Source organism: Tamandua tetradactyla, chromosome 12 (genome assembly GCF_023851605.1).
Source record: "Tamandua tetradactyla isolate mTamTet1 chromosome 12, mTamTet1.pri, whole genome shotgun sequence".
In the NCBI taxonomy this organism is placed as follows: domain Eukaryota; kingdom Metazoa; phylum Chordata; class Mammalia; order Pilosa; family Myrmecophagidae; genus Tamandua; species Tamandua tetradactyla.
The window spans coordinates 78641121-78655506 of record NC_135338.1 but is presented as its reverse complement, the minus strand read 5'-3'; the positions used below and the strand labels follow the sequence as shown (position 1 = coordinate 78655506).

The window sequence follows — 14386 nt, the reverse complement described above, 5'->3', positions numbered from 1 at the left end:
TAAAGATGCTCAACGTTATTTGTCATTAGGGAAAAGCAAATTTAAAAACTATAAGATATCGCTGCACAACCTTAAAGAATGGCTAAAATATAAAGAACTGAAAATGTCCGTTGCTGGTGAGGATGCAAAGAAACAAATTATCTTGGTGGTGGAAATGCAAAGTGGCACAACCACTTTGGAACACATATTGGCTGTTTTTTTTTTTTTTTACAGAGTTCAACATAGTCTTTCCATATACCCAGCAACTCCTAGGTATCTTCCTACTGACTTGAAAAACAAAGTCCATACAAAATCCATCATCCAAATATTTATAGCAGCTTTATTCGTAATTGCCTAAAACAGGAAATAATTAAGCTGTCCTCAGTACATGAATGGATAAACAAACTGTTACATCAATACAGTGGATTAATATTCAGCAATAAAGAGGAATGAGCTATCAAGCCATACAAAGGCGTAGCTATACCTTACATGCATATCGCTAAGTGAAAGTAGCCAGTTTGAAAAGGCTATATATTGGACTCCATTTATATGACATTCTGGAAAAGGCAAAATTATAGATTCAGTGAATATCTCAATGGTTGTCAGGGGTTTGGATAGGGATGATAATGAAATAGATAAAGCACAGTGACTCTATTCTGAATGATAAAATGGTGAATACACGACTCTAAGAAATTTATCATAATCCACAGAATTTACAACATAAATTTTAAAATACACATTTTAAAAAGCCATTTCAAAGGCTAAGGAATACCAAGATAGAATACATAATGTGACAATAGACTAACTGTATGATAAAGGTATGAAATGACCTCACTGAAAGGAGTTGGAGGACAAGATGATTACTTCAGCTAACTTTGGAAATGAGCAGACTCTATATTATTAAAATCAAAGGAGCTGTACATAAGCAATACTCTATTTGATAAAGCTTTTACCCATAGGTGAATGGATTAACAATTCTAAAACCACTATATATGTATACTAGAACTGAATAGTTAATTGAATGGATTGCATATAGTGTAAGCCAGATTTCTCACCATTTGAGTGGAAGATTATAAACAAACAAGAGGGATAAGGTAGAATGATCCACAGATAATGGATTAGAGTTGGAAACATCAGTATGAACTCATTTAACTTAATATACATATAGATGGTTGCATAAGAAAATATTTTTAGATATATGCATATAGTTATTGTACACACATATATTTCCTTCCTCTGTGGACACTTCAGTAGCAACAACTACACTTAGCATCCAGATCTTGGTTTCTAATACCATTCTCCAATAAAAGGGTTCCTAGAAGAATGGCTGATTATAGAAGTGGGGAAGGAAATGTAAAAGATGAGCCTAAGGGTGCATGGGTGGTTCAGTGGTAGAACACTCACCTTCCATGTGGGAGACCCAGGCTTGATTTCAAGACCATGCACTTAAAAAAAGAGATAGTCTGAAGCATCTTGCAGAGCCAAAAAGTAAAGAAGTGCATAAAGAAAAGCTAAAAAAAACCCACACCACATTGATGGGGATATTTCAAAGGGACACAGGAGCCAACTAAAAAAAGCTTCCAACGGTTGAAAGGTGGAACAACTTGAGCCACAAAACAAATAGTATATTGGTTTCTAACCCAAAGTATAAAATAAATATCTATGAATTTATACTGATACAAATACTTGAATAAATAAATGGTAGATAATAGACATTTTTTTTGTATAGACAAACTCCAAATAATTTTGTAGACATTTTACTCCCTAGGAAGTGCAACATAGCTCCTCAGTCCTTAAGTATGGAGTCTATGTAGTGACTTACTTCCCAAGACTACAGTATAGAAATGGCAGGGAAAAGGGAAGGGAAAAGTCACTTTACAGTGGAGAAACTTGAAACAAATTACCTCAGCCAAGTAAGTTTAGCATTGACAGTGATAAATCATGTTGGAGATATATATCCTTGATATGATGTGATGGGAATGGCCCTTTATTTCTCTGATCTTTTTCCCCAAAATCCATAACCCTACTACAATCATGAGAAAATCAGGTGACAAATCTCAACTGAGAGATACTCTACAAAATACCCAATCAATTGTCCTCAAAACTGTCAAGATATTAAAAAACAAGAGAAATCTGAGAAAGTGTCACAGCCAAGAGGAGTGTACATAGACATGATGACTAAATATAATGTGAAACCTCAAATAGTAATAGTGGACTAGATAAAAACTATGGAAATCTGAATAAAGTAACCATTTTAATTAATAATAATGTATCAATATTGGTTCATGACGTATGACAAATGTTCCATAGTAATGTAAGACATTAATAATAGAGAAAACTATTGATGGGATATTTGGAAAATCTCTGAACTATCTTTGTAATTTTTTTATAAATCTAAAACGATTCTAAAATAAAAAGTTAATTTAAAACATGAATTAAAAAACAGTCAATGCAATCCACCATAGTGGCACTAGAAGAAAAATCAAATGATCATCTCAAAAAATAAAAAAAGCAGGTGATAAATACAAAACTTAATATATCACTGGCAACTAGGAATTGAAGGTAATTTTTTAATGAAATATAGAATTACAGAAGAATTACAATGCAAACGTTATTGATAAAGGAGATATCAACAGTTTCCCTCTGGGATTGGGGTAAAACAGGAATTTTCTGTCACTATTTCTATTTGATACTAAGCTGGAGCTCCTAATCAGTGCAATGAATCATGGAAAGGAAAGAAGAAATATATAAGGATTAGAAATGCATACATTCCATTGCTCACAGACAACATAATAGCACATATACGAATAACCCAAAATAATCTGAGCATGATTTAGCAAACTTGCTGGATTAAAAATCAAATAAATAAATTGAAATAGCAAACAAGTGAAAAATGACATTTTAAAAAGGTGACATATTCAGGAACATCAGAAATATCAATTGCATAGATCACAAAATATGTGGAAAACATCTATAGTCAATACTATAAACCACTATCAAAAAGAAGTAGATAATACTTTGCAAATGAAAAGATATAACATGTTCAAAGACTGACAAAATCAATAACATATGGATGTTAATTCTCCCCCAAATTCATTTAAAAATTAAATGCAATAACATTTCAAATCCAAATCACATTAGATTTTTGGATACTGTTAAACTGGTTTCAAGAATTATATAGGATGCAGAGTCAGTCAAGCAAAGTCAAGATGATCTTGGTGAGGAGGGACAAAGTTCCATGAGTTATATAACCAAATTTCAAGGCTTGTTATATGGTTGCAATAGTTAAGACTGTGTACCGATGAAAGATTGAAAACCTGCCCAGTGAAAAATAACTCCAAAAATAGATGAAAGATAAAATTCTCTCCAAAAAAAGAGAATTACCCATAACAATATCTATTTTCTCAGAAAGAATGAACCTAATTAACTTAGAGGCCAGTCTTCACTAGTCCAAGGGTCTATTTAGAATTATACCTCTCTGTATTTCATTGAGGAGTATTCAGACTAATTCTGATGAGGAAAGGAAGGTCTATTCAACATTTGGTCCTAGATCTTTTGATGTCAACATAGAAAAAAAATGGAGTCCCTTTTCAAACCATACAAAGAAATCATTTCTAGATGTTATGTACATCTATATATTAAAGGTAAAACGAAAAAGCTTTTTGAACATTACATAAGAGAGTGTCATAATGACTTTGAAGAAGGGAAAAAATTAAAATAAAATACTTGTGCCACTAACCATAAAGGAGACTATTCATAAATTAGTTTGTACTAAAAAAACCTTTTATTCATCAAATTTATATTAAAGGAAGAACCATTATACAAAAGACAAACTTTTATATGTCAAAATGTGAAAGGCAGATAAGACATTTAAATAATTACTTCACAAAGTGGGATATCCAAAAGGCAAATAAGAAAATGAAAAGTTACTCAGTGTCATTAGTCATGAAAGATATATTAATTCAAACAATAATTAGATAAAATCCACACTCAGCAGGCTATCTAAAATTAAAATGTCTAAATGTGTGTGCGTTTCAAATACTGTTAGACAGTACCTACTAAAACACTGAATGACAGTAACATACTTCCAGGTACATAATTAACAAAAGTGCAAACATTTTTGCCCTAAGATAAATATATACAAATGCTTCTAGAAACACCATTTCTAACAGCAAGAAATATTGGAAACAATGTGTTTATCATGAGTTTAAGGGAAAAATATGCCTTGGAATATACACACAGCAAACAAAGCAACAGATAACTCCTAAGTAAATGAAAATGGAAAGGCTAACATACCCGTGGAGAAACTCAGGAGAGGAGCAGTCTTCGTAGTCTCTCTTTCCCTGAGACCGTTAAATGATCTCAGTCTGGACAGGAAGCTGACTAGCTAAGCTTTGTATATGCTGAGGACATCTGAGAAATGGATGAATGACCACAAACAGAGATTTTTGGAGCTAGACCAATAAACATGACATTGATGTACCAAATTCTGGGTTGCAATAAAGTGGGATAATAAATATGTAGGGAGTATGCAGTAGAGCTAAATTGAAAAATTCTTAGCTCAGTATTCATCCACAATATTCAGAGCTGAGCAGGGAAAGGAATCTGAATTCTCAACAGGTAAGAAATACTAGAATGAGAATTAGTCTGAATACTCCTCAATGAAATACAGAGAGATATAATTCTAAATAGACCCTTGGACTAGTGAAGACTGGCCTCTAAGTTAATTAGGTTCATTCTTTCTGAGAAAATAGATATTGTTATGGGTAATTCTCTATGTGTGATCCATATAGATGATAGGATCCTCATGAGAAAAACTTTACTGAAAGGTTTGCTAGGAAACTTTACCTGAACTTTACTTTGATTGGAAGTTGAGAAATTTTGTGATTCATTGGTACCATCTCTATGGTACAGTATTTGGTTGGATCTAAATTTGAAAATAGATAATTTACATTTCAAATAGAATATTTAGTTTGTTTTAAGGTATTATGATATTTGTGGATCATAAATGAACTACACAAAAATGAAGGACCCTGGCAATTGTGACCAGAGGTTTGAGATTCAGGTATGTGATTATCCTGTGGCTTCAATAGGTGCATTTTGAGAAGTATATGCTATGAATGATGCCAGTTGTTTTTGCTCTGGTTTCCAGGAAGATATAAGGAGGGGCTGGCTAATTGTAAATTTTTATTTCTGAATAAAAGCCACTGACAGTCTTTGAGGTACTAATATCTTATTTGCCATGATTTTACTGTACTTGGAGAACAACTAGTCTATAGTCAAAGGACTGTGGCCTTTTAAAAAAAGTAACAACAATCAATATCCCTCTTGCATTAATCACAGTGAGGAGACATGAACAGTGTGAATATGAGAAATAAAGTTCTCATCTTTGGCAACTGCCCTAACTCTATTTACAAAAACAAAGACAAATGGGGAAGAGACTCTTTAACCCCTGGGGATACCAGTTAACCAGTGCACCCTGCACTGAAACTAACAAATCTCCAATGCATTTTAGGATCATGGCTTAAAGATGTCATCTCCAGAAAAAGATTTCAGGACAAAAAGTTTGTAGATATGTGGAGTGCTGTGGTTTGAATGAATGATAAAATTTTATCTTGCTTGAGGAAATGTGATGACAAAAAAGTCATACTCAGTAGGCTTATGCTAAGGTGCAGCCTAGGAGACAGTGGAGGATTCTTTGTTCCATTAAAATAAAAATTCTATTCAGGGGCTTCAGATAATGAATATCTGTTAGGAAACTTGTTTCATCCACATCTTTCTATCTCCTTCCAAGTGAGCAGCTCTTTCTTTTATATTAATCTAGATTTTAGTGCTTCATTATCATGAAGTTTTGAAACTATACCTCAGTTCTTTTACTTACATTGTGTGTTGCAGTAAATCTGACTGGCAGAACATGGGCTATTATGTAGATTAGGGCTGCCTTTGGTGACTGAGAAATTCCACATCAACCACTGGGCTAATGAAAACTTGTCTCTAAGTCATTCAGGTTCATTCTTTCAGAAAACATGAATAGCATTATGGGTTTCTTCTTCTTCGTTAATGGTGTATTTGATGTGCTCCTCATGAGAAAAATTTCATTTTTTACCTGAGCTTGCTTTAAATGACAGTTAATGAAGTTTTGTGATTTATTAGTAGTATTTCTATGGTGGAATATTCATTTGGGTCTAGATAATAATAACAATTATATTATAATAATATAATTAATGTATCATATTATTATTATTATTATTATATAATTATTATATATTATAATATTCCCCTTTATTATAATAATAATTGTAAGCAAATTCACCCTTGTTATAATTCCTTGGCTGCTAAAACAAATACCTTAAATGGGTTGGCTTAACAACAGGAATTTATTGGCTCACAGTTTCAGAGACTGGAAGGTTAGCTTCCTCTTGGGATTGCAGTATCTTCTAGCTGGCCAGCAAACTTTGGGGTTCCTGGGCTTTTCCATCACATAGCAATGCACATGGTGGTATCTTCTCCTTTCTCTTCTGGGTTCCATTGATTTCCAACTTCTTACTGCTCCCTGTGTCTTCTCTCTGTCTCACTTTTACCCTGCTTATAAGGGACTCTAGGAATCTGGATTAAGGCTCAATTTTATTCAGTTGGATCATATCTTAACTGAAGAAACATCTCAAAGAGATCTTATTTACAATGGTTCCACATCCACCAGAATGAGTACAAAGAACAAGAACATGTCTTGGGTACACAATTCAATCCCCCACAGTCTACCCTTTATACCCCAAAAAGATATATTCTTCCCATATTTGAAGTATGTTCATTCCATCACCACATCCAAGAAGTCTTAAATTACTTCAGTAACAATCCTCAGTACACAGTCTCATCAAAATCAGAGTGTGGTCCCTCTGAGGCAAAATTCCTCTCAGTCTGTGGAACTGTAAAATCTACAAAACAAGTTTTATGCTTCCAATAGTCAATGATTGGACAGGTATAGGATAAACATTCCCCTTAAAGAATGGATAAACTGAAAGGAAAACAGGGGTCACAGGTCCCAAATAAATCCAAAATCCAGCAGGGAAAACTCCATTAGATTTCAAAGTCTGAGAGTTATCTAAGGATCAATGTTTTGTTGTCCAGTCCTGATAGATAGATAGCAGCCACACCTCCTCCAAGCCCTTGCACAATGGCTGTGTTATCCCCACACCTTCCCTGAACACGGGACCACGTTGCCCACTCTCTTCAAGCATCAGAATGGTGGCCAGGCTCTCCACAAACACCAGGGCACGGGCCCCACCGCTCCAAGTACTGGGGTGGTGGTACTCTCCCTGAAAATCAGGGAACAAGGTCTAAGCCCTCCAGATGGCCTGCCCACTACAAGCACAGGGGTGGAGCCATCCTGTCCACACATATGTGTGAACCCACTCTTCTGGCCCATAGAGATCTTTACATGAACCTTTGCTTCCATGTTTCTGTCCTTGAAATCATTCTTCCTTCAACTCTTATCTTCTCTGTTCCTTCCAGCCCAGGCTGGCAGTGATTCTGCTCACACAAATTCACAAAAATCTTGTCAGCTTTGTGTGCAGTTTGAATGGGTTCCATTTATTAGACAATAGAACTTTTCAGAGATCCTTCCTGGATACTGCATTTCCAATCCTGACTTCCACTGAAATGGCTGATGTGATCCATGTTCAGCCACAGCCCCTTTAGCAAAGAGTTGGTTTAGGTAAACCTTTACATGGCACGTTGTCCTCTGGGGACTCACTTCCTGAGAGCTCAGGTAGGTCCCTGATAGAACTGCTTCGGGCCCTAGGCTCAGAGTAGGCTATCGGGATTAGCTGAGCATTTCCCATATCATCAATTTCTGGTTTCTTTGTGCTTAAATTCTGTTTTCGGCTTATCTCTTTCCTCTGGCATTATACTTTAAATTGTAAGGAGAAACCAGACTGCACCTTCCAGACTTAGCTTAGATATCTCCTCAGCTAAATATTCAAGTTCATTTTGGTTACAAGTTTCACTTTCAGTTCAACATCAGAACACAATTTTGCCAAGTTCCCTGTCACTTTATAACAGGAATTGCCTTTCTTCCAATTTCTATGAACAAATTCATCATTTCTTTCTCAGGCCTTATAGGAAGTACTTTTAATGTCTGATTTCTACTATTAGTTTCTTCAAAGCAGTCTAGGCTTTTTTTCTATTAAGCACTCACAATTCTTCTAGCTCCAATCCCTGACCCAAATCCAAAGTTGTTTCCACATTTTTAAGTACTTGTCATAGCAGCACCCTACTTTCCATTACCAAAAACAGTTTTACTCTTTCAGCTGTGAAGACATATACCATACAATGGGTTGGTATAACAGGAATTTACTGGCTCATGGTTTCAGTGGCTAGAAGGCTTCCTTCCTTCCAGGGTCAGTACTTTTTGGTTGGTAGGCAATCTTTGAGGTTTCTGGGCTTTTCCGTCACATGGCAATGCACATGTTAATATCTTTCTCCTCCAGTTTCCATTGACTTCCAGCATCTGCCTGCTGCCTCTGGATTCTCTCTCCATCTGACTTTCACTGTGCTTAGAAAGGACTCAGTAATCTAGATTAAATCACAATCCAATTAAGCTGTACCACACCTTGACTCAAATAACAACTTGAAGAGATCTGATTTACAGAATGCGGGCCAAGACCAAGAACACATGAAAACTAGGGTACACAATTCTGTCTACCATAATCCCTATTATATTATTTCATGCTTGCAAAGTATTGTAATGTTTGTAGATTATTGATGAACTATGAACATTTAAGGATTCTGACAGCTGCAGCCAACTAACTGAAATACAGATATTTATTTGTCCATGTATGTAAAATTGAATAAAATTAGGAGCTTCCTGATATATGATTCACTTTTTAAGGAATACCAGCCATACAGTTCTCATCTTTGGTTATTGTCCTACTCCTGCGTTCTTATTTAAAAGCTATGGAGAAAGAGGACTCTTTGACCTCCTAAACTAGGGTACTCTAAAGTTACCCAGACAAACTTGTTTAACCTGCACAAACTCCCATCCACTTTGGTCCAAGGATTTAAAAATATCAACCTTTGTTATAATTTGAAGAACCAAGTGGATATATGAGAGAGAAAAAGCACCAAGGTAAAAACTTCAAAAATGTTTGTGAATTAAGATTTATAAACATTTCAATTGGATAAGACTATTGGAAAGCACTGCTCACTTAGAAGCAGATAACTGGAGATAGAAAAAAATTCCCACTAGGGATTCATTTTATCAAGATCATGAACATAATTTTCATTTTAGTGGCACCTGGAATGTTCCCTAGAGAGGAGTGCCATGGCTTGCATCATAAGGAGATTTGATGACCTAAAAATCATGTCCATAAATATTACCCTGACGCCCAATGTAGTTGTCAGTCTTGGGAAGGGATATGGGAACATTCTAGGTGCCATTACAATGAAAATTAGAAATTTTGCACATATGTTCATTAGGCAGATTAGCCTGTAGTTTTCCTTTCTTATATAGCATCTTTACCTGATTTGGTATTAAAATAATGTTAGCATCATAAAATGAATTAGGTTGCATTCCTTTTTCTTCAACTTTTTGGAAAAGTTTGAGCAGAATTGGTGTTAGTTCTTTTTGAAATGTTTGATAAAATTCCCCTGTGAAGCCATCTGGCCCTGAACTTTTCCTTGTAGGAAAATTTTTGATGGTTGACTGAATCTCTTTACTTGTGATTGGTTTGTTGAGATCTGTATTTCTTGTTGAGTCAGTGTAGCGTGTTTATGTGTTTCAATGAATTTGCCCATTTCATCTAAGTTGTCTAGTTTGTTGGTGTATAGTTGTTCATAGTATCCTTATGAGTTTTTTTTTTAGTTCTTCAGGGTTTTTCATAATGACACCCATCTCCTTTCTGATGTTGTTCATTTGCATCCTCTCTCTTTTTTCTTAGCCAGTCTTGCTAGTGCCCATTGATTTTATTGATTTTCTCAAAGAATCAACTTTTTGTTTTATTGGTTTCTACTATTGTTCTTTTGCTCTCCCATTCATTTAACTCTGCTTTAATCTTTGTTTTTCCTCTTATTCTATTTGCTTTGGGTTAGTTTTGCTGTTCTTTCTCAAGTTCCTTCAGGTGAGCAATTAAGTGCTCAATTTTTGCTTTCTTCTTTTTTTAATATATGCATTTAGGGCAATAAATTTCCCTCTCAGCACAGCCTTTGCCACATCCTGTAAGTTCTGTGATTTTGTATTCTTGTTTTATTTGTCTCCAGATAGCTCCTAATTTATCTAAGAATTTCTTCATTGGCCCACTGGTTGTTTAACAGTGTGTTATTTAACCCCCATCTATTTGTGAAAGTTCTCATTCTTTGGTGGTTATTGATTTCCAGCTTCATTCCATTATAATCAGAGAAAATGCTTTGAATAATTCCAGTGCTTTCAAATTTATAGAAACTTGTTTTGTGCCCCAAGCATGTGATCTATCCTGGAGAATATTTATGATCACTAGAGAAGAATGTATATCCTGGTGTTTTGGGGTGTAATGACCTATGTATGGAAGGTCTAATTCATTTATCAATTGTTTAAGCTCTCTGTTTCCTTGCTGATCCTCTGCCTGGCTGTTTTGTCCATAGAGGAGAGTGGTGTATTGAAGTCTCCTACTGTTATTATTGAATATTTATCCCTTCCTTCAGTTTTGACGATGGTTGTCTCATATACTTTGGAGCTCCTTGATTGGGAACATAAACATTTATGATTGTTATTTCTTCTTGATGATTTATCCCTTTTATTAATATATAGTGTCCTTTGTCCTTTATGCTGGCTTTATATTTAAAGTCTATTTTGTCTAATATTAGTGTAGCTACTCCACCTTTCTTTTGGTTACAGCTTGCATGTAACATCTTTTTCCATACTTTCACTTTCTTTCTTCCTTTCTTTCTTTCTTTTTTTTTTTATACATGGGCAGGCACCGGGAATCGAACCCAGGTCCTCAGGCATGGCAGGCAAGCATCCTTACCTGCTGAGCCACCGTGGCCCGCCCTCCATCCTTTCACTTTCAATCTATTTTTATCCTTGTGTCTAAGATGAGTCTCTTATAAGTAGCATACAACTGGATTATATTTTTTAATCCATTCTGCCAATCTTTATCTTTCAGTTGGTAAGTTCATTCTGTTAACACTCAAAGTTATTACTGTAAAGATGTTTCTTGAATCCACCATCTTATTCTATATTCAGTTTTTTGAGGAACCGCCAAACTGCCTTCCACAGTGGTTGCACCCTTTGACATTCCCACCAACAGTGGATAAGTGTGCCTCTTTCTCCACATCCTCTCCAGCACTTGTCATTTTTTGTTTTGTTGATAATGGCCATTCTGGAGGGTGTGAGATGATATCTCATTGTGGTTTTGATTTGCATTTCTCTAATGGCCAGGGACATTGAGCATCTCTTCATGTGCCTTTTGGCTATTTGTATTTCCTCTTCTGACAGGTGTCTGTTCAAGTCTTTTTCCCATTTTGTAATTGGGTTGGCTGTCTTTTTGTTGTTGAGTTGAACAATCTCTTTATAAATTCTGGATACTAGACCTTTATCTGATATGTCGTTTCCAAATATTGTCTCCCATTGTGTAGGCTGTCTTTCTACTTTCTTGATGAAGTTCTTTGATGCACAAGGTGTTTAATTTTGAGGAGCTCCCATTTATTTCTTTCTTTCTTCAGTGCTCTTGCTTTAGATTTAAGGTCCATAAAACTGCCTCCAATTGTAAGTTTCATAAGATATCTCCCTACATTTTCCTCTAACTGTTTTATGGTCTTAGACCTAATGTTTAGATCTTTGATCCATTTTGAGTTAACTTTTGTATAGGGTGTGAGATACGGGTCCTCTTTCATTCTTTTGCATATGGATATCCTGTTCTCTAGGCACCATTTATTGAAGAGACTGTTCTGTCCCAGGTGAGTTGGCTTGACTGCCTTATCAAAGATCAAATGTCCATAGATGAGAGGGTCTATATCTGAGCACTCTATTTGATTCCATTGGTCGATATATCTATCTTTATGCCAATACCATGCTGTTTTGACCACTGTGGCTTCATAATATGTTTAAAGTCCGGCAGCGTGAGACCTCCAACTTCATTTTTTTTCCTCAAGATACTTTTAGCAATTCGGGGCACCCTGCCCTTCCAGATAAATTTGCTTATTGGTTTTTCTATTTCTGAAAAATAAGTTGTTAGGATTTTGATTGGTATTGTATTGAATCTGTAAATCAATTTAGGTAGGATTGACATCTTAACTATATTTAGTCTTCCAATCCATGAACACGGTATGCCCTTCCATCTATTTAGGTCTTTATCCTTTGGATTTTATTTGTCAGGTCTATCATTCTTTTCCCTCTTTCTCTTTTTATCCTTTAAGTTATCTTTACTGTCACTCTTTAATTCCGTGCCCTCCTCCAAACTTCCCTCTTCTGGCTTTTTGTTTTCTCAGCCAGCAGAACTCCTTTTAGTATTTCTTGTAGAGCTGGTTTCTTGATGACAAATTCTTTAAACATTTGTTTGTCTGTGAAAATTTTAATCTCGCCCTCAGTTTTTTATTTTATTTTATTTTATTTTTTTTACATGGGCAGTCACCAGGAATGGAACCTGGGTCTCTAGCATGGCAGGCGAGAATTCTGCCACTGAGCCACTGTAGCCCATCCTCTCCCTCAGTTTTGAAGGACAATTTGGCTTGGTACAGAATTCTTGGCTGGAACTCTTTCTCTTTCAGGATCTTAAATATATCATACCACTGCCTTCTTGCCTTCATAGTGACAGTTGAGTAGTCCAAACTCAGTCTTATGTGGTTTCCCTTGTATAACAGATTGTTTTTCTCTTGTTGCTTTCAGGATTTTCTGCTTCTCTTCAACATTTGACAGATTGATTACTATGCATCTTGGGGAAGACTTATTTAAATTTATTCTATTTGGAGTTTGCTGGGCTTCTTTAATTTGCCTATTTATGCCTTTTATAAGGGTTTGGAAATCTCTCCCCTTATATCCTCAACTAATCTTCCTAACCCTTTACTCTTCTCCTTCTGGGGCACTGATGATTCTTATATTTGTGCACTTTGCATCATCCATCATTTCCCTGAGACCCAATTCAAATTTTTCCATCTTATTTTCATTTGCTCCTTTTCATGTTCGAAAATCAGTTGCCCTGTTCTCTAGTTCACTTATATTTTCTTCTGCCTCTTCAAATCTGCCGTTGTGTCTCTAGTATATTTTTTATTTTGTCTAAAGCTTCTTTAATCTCTATAATATCTGCTATTTTTCTATTTATTCTTTCAAATTCTCTTCTAGTGATTTCTAGAAGAGGATACTATGCTGGTACCTGTATGTTGGGTGTGAGGTGTGGAGTTGCGGAGATGTGGTGTGGGCACTGTGGGTGCAGGGTGCAGATCAGGCAGGCTTTAGAGCACAGGAACAGTTTGCAGCATGGAGGGCACAGAGGTGGGTCATGGCAGGAGGCAGATGGGAAGGACTTTGCAGATGCCCAGGAGCTGGTGCACAGTCAGGATGTGGGTGGACTCGTGGAACATTGAGGCCATGGATATGAGGGTGTGGCACAGGTGGCACAGAGGTTGGGGCTTGGGAAAGGCATGATATGGGTGTGTACCTTCAGAAGGCGAGGAGTCTGGGGGACCAGGATGTGGATGTGCAAGTGTGTAGAAGTGAGGCACAGTTCGTGGGTTGTGGGACATGGGTCAGAAGTGGGTGATATTGGGTGGCCAGGTCCCTGTTACAGGTGAGCAGGTGCAGAAGGGTTTGAGGCAGGGGTACACACATTTGTGGGGGGTCTGTGTTGCACAGATGTGCATGTGAGCACCTGCCAGGTGTAGGAGCAGAGTGCTTGTGCTGGGTGGTGTGGCAAGGATGTGCACATGTGTGGGCAGGGGATTAGGGTGCAGGGGTCAAGATGTGTAAATGCTTGAAAGGGAGAATGTGGCTGTGTGTAGGTCTGGGGGGTGGGGGCAGGGCGCTGGTGTGTGTGAGTCCAGGAGTTGGGGTCTAGTGTGCATGTGTGCAGAGCTCAGAGGCAGTGCGCCAGGCGTGTGCCAGCATGGACTGGGAGTGGGTGTGGCCTAGATGCACATGTAAGCACTTGCCCAGAGCTGGGGGGCTTGGACAGGGTGTGCAGGTGTGGATGTGCAGATCTGGGAGGACCATAAGCTTATATACACGTGCAGATCTCAGGGTGGGGTGGTGGGGTGGGGTTGTGCCACTGCATGGGCTGGGGGCGGTTGTGGCCCAGGTATGAAGGTGAGTGCTCACAGCCTGGATGTGCTGGTGACTGCCTGCAAGGAGTAGGGAGGGGGAGGTGGTGGTTGATTGGCTGGACCCAGGTACAAGGGTCTTGGAGGAATGGGCTGAAACTGTGCGCTTGTGTAGGAGAAGTGG

The 14386-nt window shown here is 37.1% G+C and overlaps 1 non-coding gene across 1 annotated transcript; it reads left to right on the top strand.

Moving 5' to 3' along the window:
- The first annotated feature begins 5572 nt into the window (after window positions 1-5572).
- On the top strand, window positions 5573-5652 carry LOC143652807 (small nucleolar RNA SNORD115). Its single transcript, XR_013160864.1, has one exon. It is a non-coding gene; the product is annotated as a small nucleolar RNA SNORD115 (small nucleolar RNA).
- The last annotated feature ends 8734 nt before the right edge of the window (window positions 5653-14386 follow it).